The 17,579-nt window shown below is 31.4% G+C and overlaps 1 protein-coding gene across 6 annotated transcripts in view; it reads right to left on the bottom strand.

The window, feature by feature from the left end:
• The window catches only part of FBXL17 (F-box and leucine rich repeat protein 17), a 531,544-nt gene that overhangs the window by 438,548 nt on the left and 75,417 nt on the right, over positions 1 to 17,579 (bottom strand). The gene's annotated exons all lie outside the window — the stretch shown is intronic.

The raw sequence follows: 17,579 nt of genomic DNA, 5'->3' as shown, positions 1-17,579 counted from the left end.
AATATATATTCTTGAATTTTATGAGTCTTTTCTTCTATGCCCACATTGAAATTCTGGCTCACTGATATAAATAATAATATTTAAAATTAACTTTGTTTTATACAGTTTCAGTATTTCATTAAAATACAATATAGGACTTTTTCTTCTGTTACTTGCCAATAATGACACTTAATCTAAATATGAATACAAATCTGAAAAAGTAACCCAGCTTTCTGTTCCTTTTCTACAGCATTCTCATTCACAACAGTTTTTGGAAGTCTCTAGTAGTGTTAAACTCATTTAGTCAAGATTCTCTCAAAATCTTGTCTCTCTTTTAAACTAATGGCAGAGTTGTAATTTTATGATAACTAAGTTAGGATAAATTCCTAATTTGCAACTGGCTTAAAGCTCCTTAAGCAAATCCTTCTCTTCTAGTTCCCTAGTAAACCTGAGATTCTTACATGCAACCAAGACACCTGTAAGGTATATTTTGTGCTAACACAAAGCAGTTTCAAACTGTTTCTTCATCAACACAAGCAGGTTTACATTACAGAAATACAGAAAACAAAGACATACTTTATTTATAGAGGTAGAAAAATTTTCAGTCACAATGCAAACATTACCGAAAAAGGAGAGAAGAACCAGCAGGTAGGTCACTTCTACATAAACCTTCTGTTGTAGATAAAATCTATATTTACCTACAGGAAACTTACTGGCTTTTACTTTCCAGTAAGTTGCTTAAAATGAGTATCTAAAAATAGAAATGCAAAAAATAGAAAAATTAAAAATTAAGAAAGGAAAGGCCAGGCTGCCCCTGTTCATGATTGGCTGCTTGTCCAGGAAGACCTGGGTCCCTAGGTAAGTCATCCACTCTGCAGGAGCTGACTGAAGCAGTGCATGTGAAATTCAGAAGGCTCCAGGAGGAACTAAATAGGGTAGAACACAATAACATGACAAAATATCAGTCAAGAATCTGTAAAAAAAAGGGTAGATGTCATGGAAAAACCATTAGATATTTCTTCCCAGAACATCTGAAATGATGGGTAAATGAACCTAAATGTCCAAATATCGAACCTACACATGAAAGTTCCAGAAAATTAAATTTCTTAAAACTCAAAAAGATTATGTCCATTCTCAGAGAATTCTGATTATAGTTTAAATTTGTATAGTCTACAATCTTTCAAATCAGAAATAGATGGGCATTTAGGGTCTCACTTGAAAAATTTTTTTAATATTTTAAAATAATCACTGGTTGTACTGAAGAGTAACTGAATTAATATTTATATCTCTGACTTAAAAAATTTTAGGGACTTAACAAATAATTTTCAAAAGTTTTGCAGGGTTGATACTCAAGAATTCCTTCTACTTGGTTAAAAAATTATAGCAGAAATAGGAAGAAAATTCTATTTATTATATATATATATATGTAAATATATATGTGCTTGTGTCTGTACACATCCTTTAATACCCATCTGTGTCAAAGATCTAAAATGAAGGATTCTTTATACAGAGACACACATACTGTACTACTTGTCAAAGAGGCCCAATTTAGAGACAAACAAATCCATGGTTTTGTTCATGGACAAATTCGGAATTGTACAACAAATCCTTCCCTCAGAAAAGATAATGGTTTTAATTAAACATGGGGATCAAATTTGGTACTATAAGGCAGTCATTAAAAATTAGTAACTATAAAAGATCTGTTTCTTCTATATCACTTAATTACCTCCATATGGAGTTTCTAGGTTTTTACTGTAAAGTGAGTATGTTTAACAATATACAGAAGAGATGTATTCACTCTATGGAGTTTTGTTTAGTTTTATTTTGCTATGGTAGCAACTTCAGGAAAACTGGGGACAGCTCCTAGACCTAAAAAATATTCCTTAGTATGAAATAGCTCAGTTAGCTTCTTTCACACACAAAAAAAAGGCAACAAAGAGAAAGGAAAAAAACAAAGATTTGTATTTATATAATTTTATTACCAGAATTTATATAATTAAGGTCTACAAAGAATTGTTTTCTATAAGGATACGTTCTGCTAGTTCCAAAAACCTGATAAATCAGAATGATTTATAAAGATCATAGTAAAATAAAATATTAAAGAATATGTATATATGTGTATAAATGTTTATAGTTTAAAATAATAGCATATGATCTACAACTACAGAGAATAAAGTATACATATATATAAACATAAAAAAGGTCAGACCTACTTAAGGTTTTTTCTATGACATGAAATTGAGTAACCATGGCTGCATTTTCATTGCAGCTTTTCACTACATTTTTATCTACTAAATTTAAGAGAAGATACAATTAAAATTCAGGGATCTCTGAATCCTGTTATTTCTACCACTTAATTCTGTGACCCTTGGTTTTACTTTGTTGCTCAGTTTTCTATTACCCAGTCTTAAAAGGGAGGGTATGCATATTTAAAAAGATTAATTAAGTGATAAAATTATGAAATGAGTTTAAGAGATTTAACAAATGCATTTAATAAATGGAATTTTAAAAACAAAACAAACTCATCTTTTCATGGAGTACTGCTGGCATCATTTGAGAACTGAAAAACAATTTTAAGCCAGGAATTCACTAAATTTCTTCTAGCATACAATTACTACAGCTTGTCTATGCTGCAAGATTCTTTCATCTTTCTTATACATTGAAGTTACATTTCTAATGGGCCAATAATTTACTATCTGAATGCAATGGAAATTAATTGTGGTAAGTTTTATTTATTTATTTATTTTTGGTTGCAGTACCACAGATCTAGCCTTAAGAAAAATGACAAACACCAGAAAATTAACACTTATTCTTGCATCAATTGTAAGTCACAAAACCTCATTATTCCTAGAAACTGTATATCAGTTATTAGTATAAATGGAGATTAAAAATTATTTACTAAGAGACATGATTTTTCTATTTTGGAGAACCATCAAAAATTTGGAATCCTAAAAATTTTGGCACTTCAATTCCTAGAATGATAATTTCTACAAATTTATAAATATCTATCATGATTTTTAACTCTGCTAATAACAAAACCCAGATATTTCTCATTCTTAATTGGAGATATAAGCATTGATATAAGAGGATAACTAATTTTAAGAATACCTCCTAGTAGGACAGGCAATCCAACCATTTCTCATGTCATGATTGGAATATAACATTTCTGTGCACCAACCCATCATAAGTCTTTCTGAAAAACATGCCACAAATTTGGACTAATCAATAAAGCAGTTGGTCAAGGCTAAATTAGCTGAAAATACAGATGTCATGAGAGTAAGTAAACGGACACACTGAAGGAAAACAAAAGTTTACACTAAAATAGAGACAAAGATAGTGTAATGATTATTCTATGTGAATATAAAGTCATTGCTAGTCAAAACTACTTCCATGAATACACCAATACCTTGTAACTGAGGAATAATTTCTCTCAGAAAGGTAGGTAGGGAGTTCAATTTTGGTTTATAGAGTATCTATTTGAAACAAAATCCCAAAATGAAAGTTAAAAGTACATATTGCTTCCTGAACCTACTTAGTTAAGTTTGGAAGCCTCTCTAAATAAACCTTTAGCCTGAGATAATCACTTTCAAATTAACCCTTTTAAAAAAGGGAATTAACTTATCATTGGCTAGGACTGAGAGAAGCCTTGAAAAATTAATACTTAGAAAATATAATTCTACATATAAAAACCTGAAAAACTTCATCTAACAAAACAAATACAATTAAGTTAATAATTTTCCTCATCAAACCCTTAAACCTACATTGAACCATTGAGTAAATATTTGGTATTTTAATTTTAAGGATTTTTACTACATTTAAATAATAATTTAAGGAATAGAATATTTGTGTTTTATGGGATATTTTTATACAAAATGTTTGTTCAAAGATTAACATTCTGTATATATTATAACAGCTTTTTCTAAAATATACCTATGGAATTTATATACATGTATGCTTCATTTTTAAGAAAGCCTAGGTTGAAAGACAAATCAGTGATAATTCATAGTTCAAAATATCTTTTCATTTTATTAAAAAAAAGCCACAGAATTTAAGCCAAAAATCTCACTAAATTAACATATAACTCAATGTAAAAAAAAAGGTGATCTGCATTCACTTTCTGAGTACATAACACATGAGGCTACAAATACTACATTTTAAGTAAACAGTTGTACACACAAGTGTATATAGTTTCACCATTACATACAAGTACCTGGTTCAGATCCAGATAGTGTTAGCAACACAAAAAGCTTAAGTCATTATAAATACTACCTAAAGCTCAAAAAGATTATGAGATTCTTGCATATGTACGTATGTTTCAAAGCATAGTCCCTTTACTAACTCTGGTCTCTAAATTACCTTGCGTAGAGCTCTAATAGCTGCCATATACTGAACCACTGCATCTGGCTAAAAACAAAGCAAAATAATCAACATGGTGGCTCTGGATGAGCCACCTACACATTTCCAGTACCAGCTCAGTTCCGGCTGATCAGATCACTACCTCCAAACACACACAAACACCCACAATCAACACTTACCCACCATTCCTTCCCTTCGTATTTTGGTCTTCCAATTTAAGGATAAATACAAAGACAAGTCAAATTTCTTTCACTGTGGAAAATAATTCTGAATATAAGAGGGTAAGTTTGCTCAACATAAAGTACATATACTCTAAGTTTATTTTTTGTTTCAACTAAAGGTTCTTACCACTTAAAATAAAGAGTTCCAAAACATGTATTTTAACCACAGAAACAGTTTTCACTGTTTGGCTCAATGATTCTCATGCAGGACCTGTTCAGAGTATCTGTAAAGTTTAAACTATTTTAATAATAATGCTAATACATTAACTGCTTTTTCTACTCATTCTACTCATTTCCACTCATTCCACTGTGAGTATACAGTAGAATTTTTAAGAAACTATGTGACCTGTGATAATATTATCACTCTGATGACTAACAGAATGTATGCCTGTATATTCAAAATTTCTCATTTTTTATTTCAAATGCAAAGAACATCAACAAATATAACAACATAAATAAAAGCTCTTTGGAGTCCTGAATAATTAAAAGTGTAAAGGTCCACAGATCGAAGTGTTTGAGAACCACTCAGGAGAAATTTGGTCCCCGCAGATACCACTTAAATGGAAGAGAGGATCTATACCATTTATCTTCCTCGTTATCTTTTACAGCCCATAGACATATATCTCCATCCCTTTTAGTTATATTACAGTTTTAAACCCAAAACAAATAATCTATCATTAATACTAAACACTTTCAATACAGCTGCTTTAAATTTCCATGCAATTTTTATCTACTACCTTCTGCTTCTTTAACTAGATCTGCTTTTCATTAAATACCAGTATTTGAAAAAAACTATTTGTCTCAATTTGAATTATTGATTTTGCTTTAATAATCATATTTCATAGTGTTATCTATTTTTATTTTATTTAACATTCAGGAGTTCAACCTGATAGATTAAATCAATATTTACTAAACCAAAGCTGACCAAACAACATAATTATCACTTTTAATTGTTTTCACAAGAAACAATTTTCTAGATTCCAATCAAATCCATAAATAAAGTTGTGACATAAAATCACTTTTCATTGACAATTTCTTCTACTTAACTGACACTAAGCTATCAAATATACACAAATACACATGTGTGTAATTTTATCCTTTGGATTCCCAAGAACAAAATACCAATTCAAATTAACTCCAAAGAAATGATATCTACCCAATTATTAACATAAGAACAAAAAAACTTAGGCATCCAAAGAGCTCTCATCCCTTCCCTCACTTCATTTCCACCTCTCTACTCAGCACTTCTCATCTCTTACCTTCTAGCTCAGCCTTACACATACTCAATAAAAAAATGGTGTCCCTCCCCTATGCAGAGGGAGACCTCTTATCTTTTTCTACAGTAAAATATAAATAAAGCTCTTCTATTAGGAACTGATTCATTTTCACAATTTCTAATTGCCAAGACAGTAATCTGATCAGTTTTTGAGGAAGGGAAACTTTCCAAGATTCTATTTCCTCATCTAAAAAATGGGAAGATAATAATACCTACCTCACAAAGATGTCATAAATCAACAAGTCATAAAAGATGTGCCTGGTAGAAAAGAGGGGAAAGAGAATTTTGAGCAGGATGAAGTTAAGTGTCAATGGCATGTTCAGAAAACCAACTGTGGGTTCAGCTAAGGCAGAATGGGTCTGTAAAGGCTTGCTAAGAAAGTGGGCCAAGAAGGTACTGTCAATCACTCTAAGAAGTGTGGGCTCTCTAAGCTAAGACAGGAAACTATTTAAGGATTTTATCGAAGAATGAGAACACAGAAGAAAAATAGATTGAGAGAAGTGGGTAGGTAAGATTCTGTCCAACTGAGCACTAGACATGATCAGTATGAACTGAAAATAAAGGTTTATACATAAAGAAAATAAAACTATGAGAATTATTCAGCAATCTCATTATTCAGGGAGTAGCAAAGTCAGACCTCAAGCAGTTGTTAAATGGTCTTTGTCCAACTGTTTTGACCAGTCTCCACAGAAAGAAGCATCGCATGTTTATCCATCAAGTGCTGAAACTAAAGTTTCTTAAAACAATATTGACTTTACTATGCAATACATCTGATCATTTCTATTCTTATTTAAAAATATACAATAAATTTTTATCAAAACCCACTATTGGTACCTTTACTAGCAGAATAATACTCATTTAAGTACCACTGTAGTACTCAAAGCAGACTCTGATATCCAACAGCCACTACATCTGGATTTTTAAATCTTCTCCTTGACTGTTAATGTAAGTGGAAGAATACATTAATTTGTGTGTTTTTAGAGGATCTTTCTACTTTGAGGGTAAAATTTTATACATTTTATATATGTATACTTATGATTATTCTGTGAGCATTTAGATACAGGGTAAGTATACTTCCCAGTGCAAGCAGGCCTGAACATTTAATTTTGTGGTGCTGAAGAATGAATAAACATTGGTGGTTATATACTTGATATAAACTAAAGGATGCATGAATTGAAAATGAATTTTTACTACTCTTAGGTATAAAACAACAGTAGGTTCAAAAAGAGTAGTGGTCAAGAACATTGATTTTGATGCCATCCTGCCAAACGCTAACCGTGGCCCTGAAATTTACTAGCTGTCATCTCTCTGTACTTCAAGAACGCTCATTTAGAAAATGGAGATAACAACAGTACCTATCTCATAGAGATGGCATGAGAATTAAACTAGTTAAAATGTGTAAAGGGCTTCATAGAGTGCTGGATTCAAATAATAAATATTATTATCTTGGACTAAGTTATCCAGCCAGACTCTTATTTTAAGGGAAAGGGTCTTTACTATGTGGTTTGTCAAGTATTTCATCATTCCCAATATGAGGGGCAAGGCTGCCATTTTTCCATCATGGTGTCCACAGAGTGCTAAGTCATAGTATTTTAAGTTCAATTTAAAGGTCTTATTTAAAAAAGAAACTTGAACATTCATACCTTATCACTTGTGAGCATATAAAAAAGCCAACATATTGACACCAACAACTGCTCCATACCATTAAATGTATAATTCACTTTAACGATTATCCCTCCCTCAATCTCTTTTATTTATTGGTTCTTACACTTTCTCTCTTTTTTATGGCATACACTGTTTTAAGGTATCCATGATGAAACCCAAAAAGTAATTGTCGGGATGACTGACTATCAGGTCAAGTACCCCCATACCTCTCAATTGTCCCTGAGTGTGTCACTCTGTGTAATACAGTAATGCTATTGATATTTATAGTGAGGATATTAAACCACCAAGAAAAGACTAATTATTTTAATATATTCCCTATACCAAGATAATTTAGAAAGACTGCCTTTTATAAGAAGGTTTGAATTTAAATGAATGACCTTTAGTTATCTAGTCAAGGGTTTTAACTTTTTTATACTATCAATACAATCCTATTTTATTATATACTATATCAATTGGTATACCAATGTACCAAACCATACATTCTGTTTTACATGTATTTTTCCATTTGCTGATAGGTGATCCCTGCAGGAAAGTACTTGGCTGATATATTGACAGCACATTTTACTGGACAAAATATTCTGTATAAGAAATTACCTTTAATATTGGTCCATGGAGGCATCTTTGTTTAATAAAAAACTGACTATTTTGAGATGTTGTTGTAAAATATCAAGAAATAAAGAAAAAGCTGATCATGACAATTTTTATAAGTATCCCCACTTTGCTTTAAGTTTTGTCTATGCATCTATATGCTTTACAATATAACTATTTCGTTTAAGTAGTGTGCTACTGGAGACATAATAGATACGATTTCTTATATAAATGATCAATGAATACTGCCTTACAAAGTACTGTTCTCAGTCATTTATTCTTATAAATAGACAGAAAAACATAACTTTGTTTCCATCTGCCTAAGGCAATTCCTACTGCTGCTGTTTCTCACTACCTTGATATATTTTTCAACCAATGAAAATTAAGGAATCAAAAAGAACATTACTCTATTAATAGTAAAAATAATAATGATGGTAGCAGTAAGAATAATAGTAATCAGAAAAATAACAGCAGCAACAAATGGTGGCATTCACCAAGCACCTGGAACATGCAGGCGATGTGCTGAGCACATTCCTATGTACATATGTATTATTTAATTGCAACAGTGCTACGAGGAGAATATTGTTCCCATTGTACTGTTTAGAAAAACTGAGCTTCAACAAGGTTAAGTAACCTACCCAATATCACACAGTAAGTAAGTGGTGGAAAAGAAATTCAAACCAAGTCAACCTCCTTAACACTACGCACAACCCTGACCCAGGTGGTATACTGTACAATCAAATCAGGTTTTGCTCTATGAAACTGTAGTAGACATATTGATCAGACGTGGGGGAGAACGTTCCTTGTACATAATACACAAGCAATTATTCTACAACTAAGAGTACCTGAATGAGCAGTGTGATACCTCTGGCTGCTACTCAGAACAGAATAAACTTTGACCTCACTTCCTCTATCTTTTGCCCTTCATGGATGAGAAAACTATCTTTGCTTGAAAAAAAAATCAGATAACATTAATTTTTTTAAAGCATAACTGTTCATTTGTTAATCTTAGTTATTAAAAGACAGACAAACACATAGGTTAGAATAGACACAGGGAAAGAGGCACTCATATATACTGTGGGTGAGAGAACAAAATGATAAATGATACAACCATTTATCCTAGAAGGTAATCTGCCAACAGGTAGCAAATTTTAAAACCAAAGACCCACTGGACCCAAAAACTTCACTATTAAAATACAGGCCCAGGAAATAATTGCAGGAGTAAAATAAAAGAGGAAAAAAACTGATATGGCAATAGGTATTTATTACAGGAAAGTTTATAATACTGAAATATCACAAATAATCTAATTATGCAGTAATAAGTAATAAATAGAGCATGGCACATCAATACAATGGAATACAAAACAGCTTTTAAAAATAGTGTTATAATCTTTATTTACTGACAGAATAATGCATATTGTTTGATATAGTTTGAAAAAAGAACACAAAATGATATTTAGTATGAGCCATTTTTATATTAAAATAAATACATATTTATCTGTGCCTCTATGCATTAACAAGTCTGAACTGAGACTGACCATGCTGGTAATAGTAAATTACAGTTGGAAGAACTCTGAAAATGTAAATTCTAAGAAATGCCTTTCTGTACTCTTTTTTAAGTTCTAATCAACATGTGTTACTTTTACAATCAGAGACAGGGGTAATTTTCATCCTTTAAAAACAAAATAAATAATCAAGATGCCTAAGTAGATGTATGTGCAAAGACAGTCATTAAAGCCAAACATAAAAATCAAAAAACAGAAATAATGCTTCCAGCCATGAAGAACTGATGTTCTATCAGATTATTTATTATGGGATAATGTTCAAAATATATTAGTGAAGCCATATATGAAACATAGCACTTTTTAGAAAATACAAATTATATTTACATAGAAAAATACTGAGAACATGCACTCAGACAGAAAGTGACTGATCTGTCTTTGGTTGGTGTATTACGGGTAATTTGTGATTTCTGCCATTATGCTTTGTGTTTTCTAAGCTTTCTTTAGTGAAGATGTGTTGTTATTATAATTTTTTTTGGTATCATTAATGTACAATTACATGAGCACCATTAGGGTTACTAGACTCCCCCCATTATTAAGTCCCCACCACATACCCCATTACAGTCACTGTCCATCAGCATAGTAAGATGCTACAGAAACACTACTTGTCTTCTCTGTGTTGTACTGCCTTCCCTTTGCCCAACCCCTACATTATGTCTGCTAATAGTAATGCCTCATTTTCCCCCTTATCTCTCCCTTCCCACCCATTTTCCTCAGTCCCTTTCCCTTTGGTAACTGTTAGTCCATTCTTGGGTTCTGTGATTCTGCTGCTGTTTTGTTCCTTCAGTTTTCCTTTGTTCTTACACTCCACAGATGAGTGAAATCATTTAGTACTTGTCTTTCTCCACCTGGCTTATTTCACTGAGCACAACACCCTCTAGCTCCATCCATGTTGTTGCAAATGGTAGGATTTGTTTTCTTCTTATGGCTGAATAATATTCCATTGTGTATATGTACCACCTCTTCTTTATCCATTCACCTACTGATGGACACTTAGGTTGTTTCCATTTCTTGGATATTGGGCTATTGTGATTTTAAGAAGCAAAATAAATAAAAGGACTCTCCCTCTCTCATCTGTTTAAGAATATTAACAAATATTCTATATCCAATACTTCAAATGAAAACTATTTTACTTAGAGAAAGTATGATAGATGGTTAAAAATCACTAAAAAGTTCTTATTAACTTGAAAATTTCAATCAAAATGCACAGTATCGGTCTATAAATTAAATATTTAAGGTTTTTTAAGGCAGGTGAATTTCTATGCATTAAAAGCTACTTTTAAATAATTCTGTCTGAAGATAACTCAAGGTCTTCCTAAGCATCACCATGATTTTCTGGAATAGGATTTCTGAGAAAAAATCACAATTTTAGAACTGAAAGGTCTCATAAAACACAAATCTTTGGCTGGAATACCTTCTTCAATAGCTGCACATGGACAATTAGATTAAGAAAAAAGCACTTATCACACTATCCACCAACCCTGACCCTTTTAAGGGTTCCTTTTAATACTATCTACACATTCCATTTCTACACAAGTATCTCCCAATTACATAATATAAAAACTATTTTGCTCTAAGCAACCATTTTTAAAAAATCCTCTGCCCCAAATCTGCTTCACCCTATTTCCATTTAATGATCTTGTTAGGCTATCAGTATCCCAAATTGTTTAATTATGTCACAACTGCCCACTTAAAACTGCCTAACTTCAATAAATAACCTAACTGGGTTTACAATATATAGTTTGAAATATTCTAATAAGCTGCCTACATGAAAAAATTATTTTCCATTAGAACTTGGGGATGATTTTTAAACTCAAAAAAAAACAACTTAGAGATACTCCCTCAAAATTAATAAATTATGTATGTTAGGAAATTTGTCCAATTTAATACAGGGCCCTTTTTCCACTGCATATCAGACAACCATTACATGATTAATTAAGCATCATCATGTGTTATTTAAATTTCTTGTTTTAAACAAAAAGCACTATGTGACTTACACGCATCCTTTACTTTCACATATCCTACACAGCCCCAGGCTGAAAGTCCATAGGTAATTTTCCTTCACTATCTGCTGTTACCATTGATTCCTAACCTCCTTTCCTCTCCCAGCCAAACTGTCAGCAAGAAGCTTCTTCATATAACTCCAGCCATTAACACTCTGGCTTTGAGTAGGGACACTCAGGTCTAGGTCAAAACAATTAAATTTGGGACACCACTGAAACCACTGCATTCTATCTTCTGCTCCCACTCCAGAAAAATTAACTTACCTACCCTTTCCGCACATAGGTTTTATTTTTGTCACTCGTTCTCTAGTGCTGTTCCTTGGAAATGCTCCATGCAGGTCTGAGTGTTCTTCCAAATATGGAAATGACTTTTGGTTCCGGGATTCCTAAAAATCCACGCTGACATCTCTCCCTGGACCAAGTCTTCCCTATGAGTCTTTTTATTCTTTCTCCAAATCTCCATTTTTTTATTTGCAATAAATTCTTAGTAAACCTCATAAAAGAAGATTCGCTCTACTGACAGGAAAAGAGAAAGAAATGTTAACACTATTTTGAGTCTTAGTTGAAGAAAAAAGAAATCCTAGTTACAAAAAGAGTGGGTGATACCAAGACGCTACTAATGAACCTCTTAAAGAGATGGAGAGAGACGAAGGCCCAATGCCAGAATTGTTGTGTGCACTCTGGCTATTTACAGTGGAAGAACTCTAGTCAAGACTCTTTAGCTTCTAAACTAGAAAACCTGTTATGCAGACCCCAGCAGCCACTCCTGTGCCCCCCACTAGCTCACTGTTGGAATTCCTATCCAGGACCTTGGAGCTACCATGAGAAGACAGAAAGGTGTTCCTTGGACCTCCTGACTTTTGCTCTGAAGACATTTTTCTCTAGAAACATTCTTATTAAGGGTGGCTGGATCTCAAAACAACAACAGCATTATAGCTCAAGTATAGGCTATTAAGACTAGAATAGGGACACATCACATAGAATACTCCCAGGAAAAAAAAAAAAAGCATTCTTATTCCACTCAACTCCTAAAAAAAGCACAACTATTCAACATCAACTATTGAAACACCACTCTTTTCCATGTCATTAACTACCTATACTTCTGATGTAATTACAACGAGTATATTTCCATGTAGAAAAGCAATTTCCTTTCTTCCTATAAAAATATGAATCTTTTTTTTTTCCTAAACTTAAATATCCCAAGTAGCAGATTGCCTGATTGTAGCAGTCTAAGCCATTGCTGGAAGGCAACCCAACAGTGGGATGAGAGTAATTTCACACCTATCTTCTATTTAAGCAGTCACACATGTTATGACACTGCCCAAATGCCAAAGTGTGAACAGAGATACTAACTTTTATAAACCTAAGTTTCAGTTGAAAAGCCCCTTACAACTTAAGGGAAAAAGCCTGCTATTCTAATTCTGAATTTACTACTTCATAAGTATAGGTAATGCAGTAAAATGTTTTCTATCCTTAGAAATACAACTATGTACATTTTTCACTACTCTGAGGAAATATAAAGAAGTGATTATTATATTATTATTATTATATGTATATTACTCTATATTATTTGCAGACCAATCTGATTCTATATAACATTTTCACAAACTAATTTTTTTGTCAGGCCTCTAATTAAAATGGTCCAACACTGACAATTTCTAATTTAGTATATAGTCATTTCAGTAATTAAAACATATTCTTCTTCCATTTCACCATAATAAGCTAATGGCAGAGTCTTTGATATCCCACTTTTAGGTCAGATCCAAGTAACTCATATAAAATAAAACTTGAATTTAAATTTAATCAGTTATAAACCCCAACTGATCATTTCTGTTATGTTTTTTAAATAAAGGTAAACATTTCACATGCAGCCAAATCTCAGTTACTAAAAATCCAACTGTCCCGTACACATGCTGCTTTTATTTCTCCTTTCAACTTCCACTTTTGGTTCTTCTTCAATTCTTATCCATTGAATAGACAAGATAATTTTTTTTTAAGATGATGCAAAAATTAGACAACTTCAAGTTGTTTGAAGGAAGAATTCATCTACTCCAATTTTCTACCTGATGATCCTTCCCACAATTACTTCTATTCATGTAAGTACTGGGATCACAAGTCCTCTGGAGTAAGTCCACCTCCTAATCACATCACACTGGCACCTGGACTGTATACACATCCTTTGGGAGAGCTTTCAATTTGAAAATGATGGGCAAAGTATCTTCAAGAAGCAGAGGCTTAAAGACATTTAATTCCAACTCTACCTTCTGCTACATAGAAGTCCATCACTGTGTTGGAGGGGGAGGAATTAAGACAGACAAACCTCGTTCTGTCATTCATTTAAAACAAGCAAATAACTATAGATAACCTAGTAGCTATACTAAACTATTCTGCTCATTGACATTTTAGTAAGAGTTGGAGGATAGCAAAAAGATTAAACATAGGCCAAAATCAGGTTTGGTGACTGTCTTCAATTATTTTATTTCTATTATTTTTCTGCCCATTACTAAAATAAGGGTTATCATTTCACTCATCAGCCTCAGTGATGATGAACACAACATATTCTGTAAACATATAGTTAAGTATCATCATTTACCACTCTATACACTGTAGTTATTTAATGCCTATCAACCTTAGCTCCAATGCAATCTACAAATCATTTTTCAACATCCAATAGTTATAATACTAATTTATTTTGCTTTATAATAAAAGGTTTATATAGCATAGGTGAGAAAACTTGATTTTTTAAAGTCTAAAAATAAAATCCTTAGTAATATAAGTAGTTACCATAAAGAAATGTATGTTTTCACAATCAAAACAGGAGACAGGAAATACCATATATAGTGTTCCCATATAAATTAGTAAATCTGGGTAAACCATATGAGATCTTTATACTACTCTTATAACACTTCTCCTTTGAAATTATTTCAAAATAAAACAATTTAAACACCTAAAAATGGAAGAAAGACCACATTTAAAACATTTTCTTTAATACCACCAATACTTAATAAGTAATTAAGCAGCTATAAATTCTATTTTTATGCCTCCTTCTAGATACAGTTTCTCCTTAACTGTGGTAATAGAAAAAAGAATCTATAACTTCTAAAGCACCCAAAAATAATCATGGACCTTGCACTGTTAGCCATATTGAAATGATATGATTGAAAAGTGTAGACTTAAAAATATAAATGGGTGAAACAGCAAATTCCTAAGAATTTCCTATAAATGAGCTTTTTAGCCTGAATATTTCTTACTCCACATTATAAATTTAATCCAGATTAATTAATACAGTGCTCAAAAGTAAACGGGTCTGTCTAGACAACCCAGAAATTAGGCAAAAAAAAAAAAGTAGCAAGTTTCTGAAATTACTACTTATAAAAGCAATGAAATATGGTAATTCATATCATTATTTTTAAATAAAGCAAGAAAGTCACTGCACTCCTAAGAAATAATACTATATATGTGTAATATTCATAGTTTATAAAATGCTTTAAAATCTGTAATTTTGTTTTAGTTTCATATTAACATTGCATACTGGGTAAGGCAGATATCATAATACCAATTTAACAGGTAAGTTTTATAATCTATCATCATATTATAAGATCATTTATTATCTTTTCATACTTCTTAAAAGTTTTTCCATTTTCAGTTTCATGAACAAAGATAATCAATAAATGCCATGTAATATATCATTATGTTCACTATGAAAACTGTCTCTAAAAATCCATCAAGAATGATAGAGTAATTATTTTTGGAACTGATCAATTAATAAGGCTGTAAAAAATGCAGCTTATTAGAAAGTAAGGGGAAAATCATTAAAACTTAGGAAAACAACATACCAATAAGGTAATTTTATTATTGAAGCAGAAAGATAATAGACACACATTCAACAAAGAAATCCTCATGTTTCTTTTTTAGAATCTATCTACAGCTATGATATCTAGACAAGTTAGGAAGAAAATCAGCTTGAATAACCTATTCTTAGGATTACTTTTGAATTTGTTGTTGAAAATAGAAATAACTTAGTGAGATTATTAAGTCATTTATAATTTAGTATTTTGTACTTTTGAATGGTAAGATGAAAATATGTAATTAATGTATAATTTTAGTAACACTGCTGGAAATTGTGTTAAATACACTATATTTCAAAATATTTAAGTCAAAAAACTAAAATAACACACTACAAATTACCCCAAACTTGCATAGTTTGAACCAAATCTGGTAATGGCTTTCTTTCACTATTTTTCTTCCAATTACAATAAAACCAAGAGACCTTTTATTTTCTTCCAAAAATATGAACTTTGTCAGAAAAAGAAAATATATTTTAAGCAACTTGCTTCAAGCATATGCTTAATTTAATTCAGCACCACAGCTTCATAAAAACTCATAGAATCCTTAAATACAACAATTGGAATTATACTTGCTAATCTATGTCATTTGGTAACTATTAGGATATAAATCTAATGTCTTCCAAATATTTTTAATGTCTGTAGAATACTTAAAGACAAATGAACATGTTCTGAATCTATCTAATACTTTAGATTTGATAATGTTAGGAAACATTTATCTGATACATAGAGAAAATCCAGTAAGTAAATAGCCTTCATTTTTACATGTCCCAAAATGAGCACAAAACAACTAAAGTCTGACTGCAATGCTGTCCTAAAAACACACACACAACAGCCTGATGAGGCCATCTCATGACATCTACTTAGCAAGGTTCTTCACTGATGAAACCTCTTTGAATACAGTCCACATAAATCTATCCCAAATATGATGTATTATGATTCACGAAAAATGACATACTATGAATCCAATGAAACGTTACCCTTAAGAAAGATTAAGACTTTAAGCAAAATCGACCCTGTACATCTGACTCTCTAAAAACTTTAAAGGAGACAAAAGTTGATATACTGTTATTAAAATACTTGCTAGACAATACATTTCAAAGATTACCAATAATAGAAGAATTATATTTGAAATGTGAACCATTTTTATATAGCAATATCAATTTTAAATTCTAATTTCTAATGAAGTAACTTCCTACAACAATAAATTACCTGTCAGAGATTACAAATTAACCCTAAAGACAATAGGTGATTAATAAAATCCTCTTTCAAAACACAAGTTTTGAACAGAACATCTTACTTAACAGGCATTCAAAAGTTTATGTATATATATATATATACGTATATATATGTATATATATATATATGATATAGCTGTTTTTGAGTATGAGCTATAAAATTTTTAACACTAAATGATGAAAACAAAAAAGTGAGAAACATCGTCAAATTCAGAAGAAAATACTTATTTTCTGTGTTCAGTGATGCCCACTCATTAGACAAACTAGATTCAATATAGTTAGCCTTGTCAATTAAGTAGTCATTTTAAAGACTACAATGATGTTCTAAATACAATAAACAAATTATGAGTGAGGTAACAACATACCACAAGAGATGGTAAAACAAACAGCAGATACTGGAGATCATACTGTTGATATTTTAGAGATTTGTAATCACTAGATCACATCAAATTATTAAACGACTGGAAATCTTCTAAGTTATTGTAAAACCAAGTAATTACATAAAATACACTTTAACATTGAGTCAAAACTTTTTCCAGTTTCACTTTTTAAACAATTACTTGTTTTTGTATTTATCCATCACTTTTTAAATTCTTCATAATGATAATTTCAAATCGCACATTTTAATTTTTCAGTTATGCTTCTATCAAATCCCACCTGGTATTAATGAAGTAGAACAAGTGTATTGCTAAATGTTAACTTTTTTCTGTATTATATTTTCCTTTATAAAGTTTTTAGAAACGTAAGTAAAAGTGTTCTAGTAGTTCTCTAAAAATTGGACCCATGTATATTTATTTATTTGTTAAAATCATATTCGCAAAGGTTTGATCATAACTTTAGAAAATC

This window comes from Manis javanica, chromosome 1, assembly GCF_040802235.1.
Source record: "Manis javanica isolate MJ-LG chromosome 1, MJ_LKY, whole genome shotgun sequence".
Taxonomy (NCBI): domain Eukaryota; kingdom Metazoa; phylum Chordata; class Mammalia; order Pholidota; family Manidae; genus Manis; species Manis javanica.
This window is presented reverse-complemented; position numbering and strand designations above follow the sequence as displayed.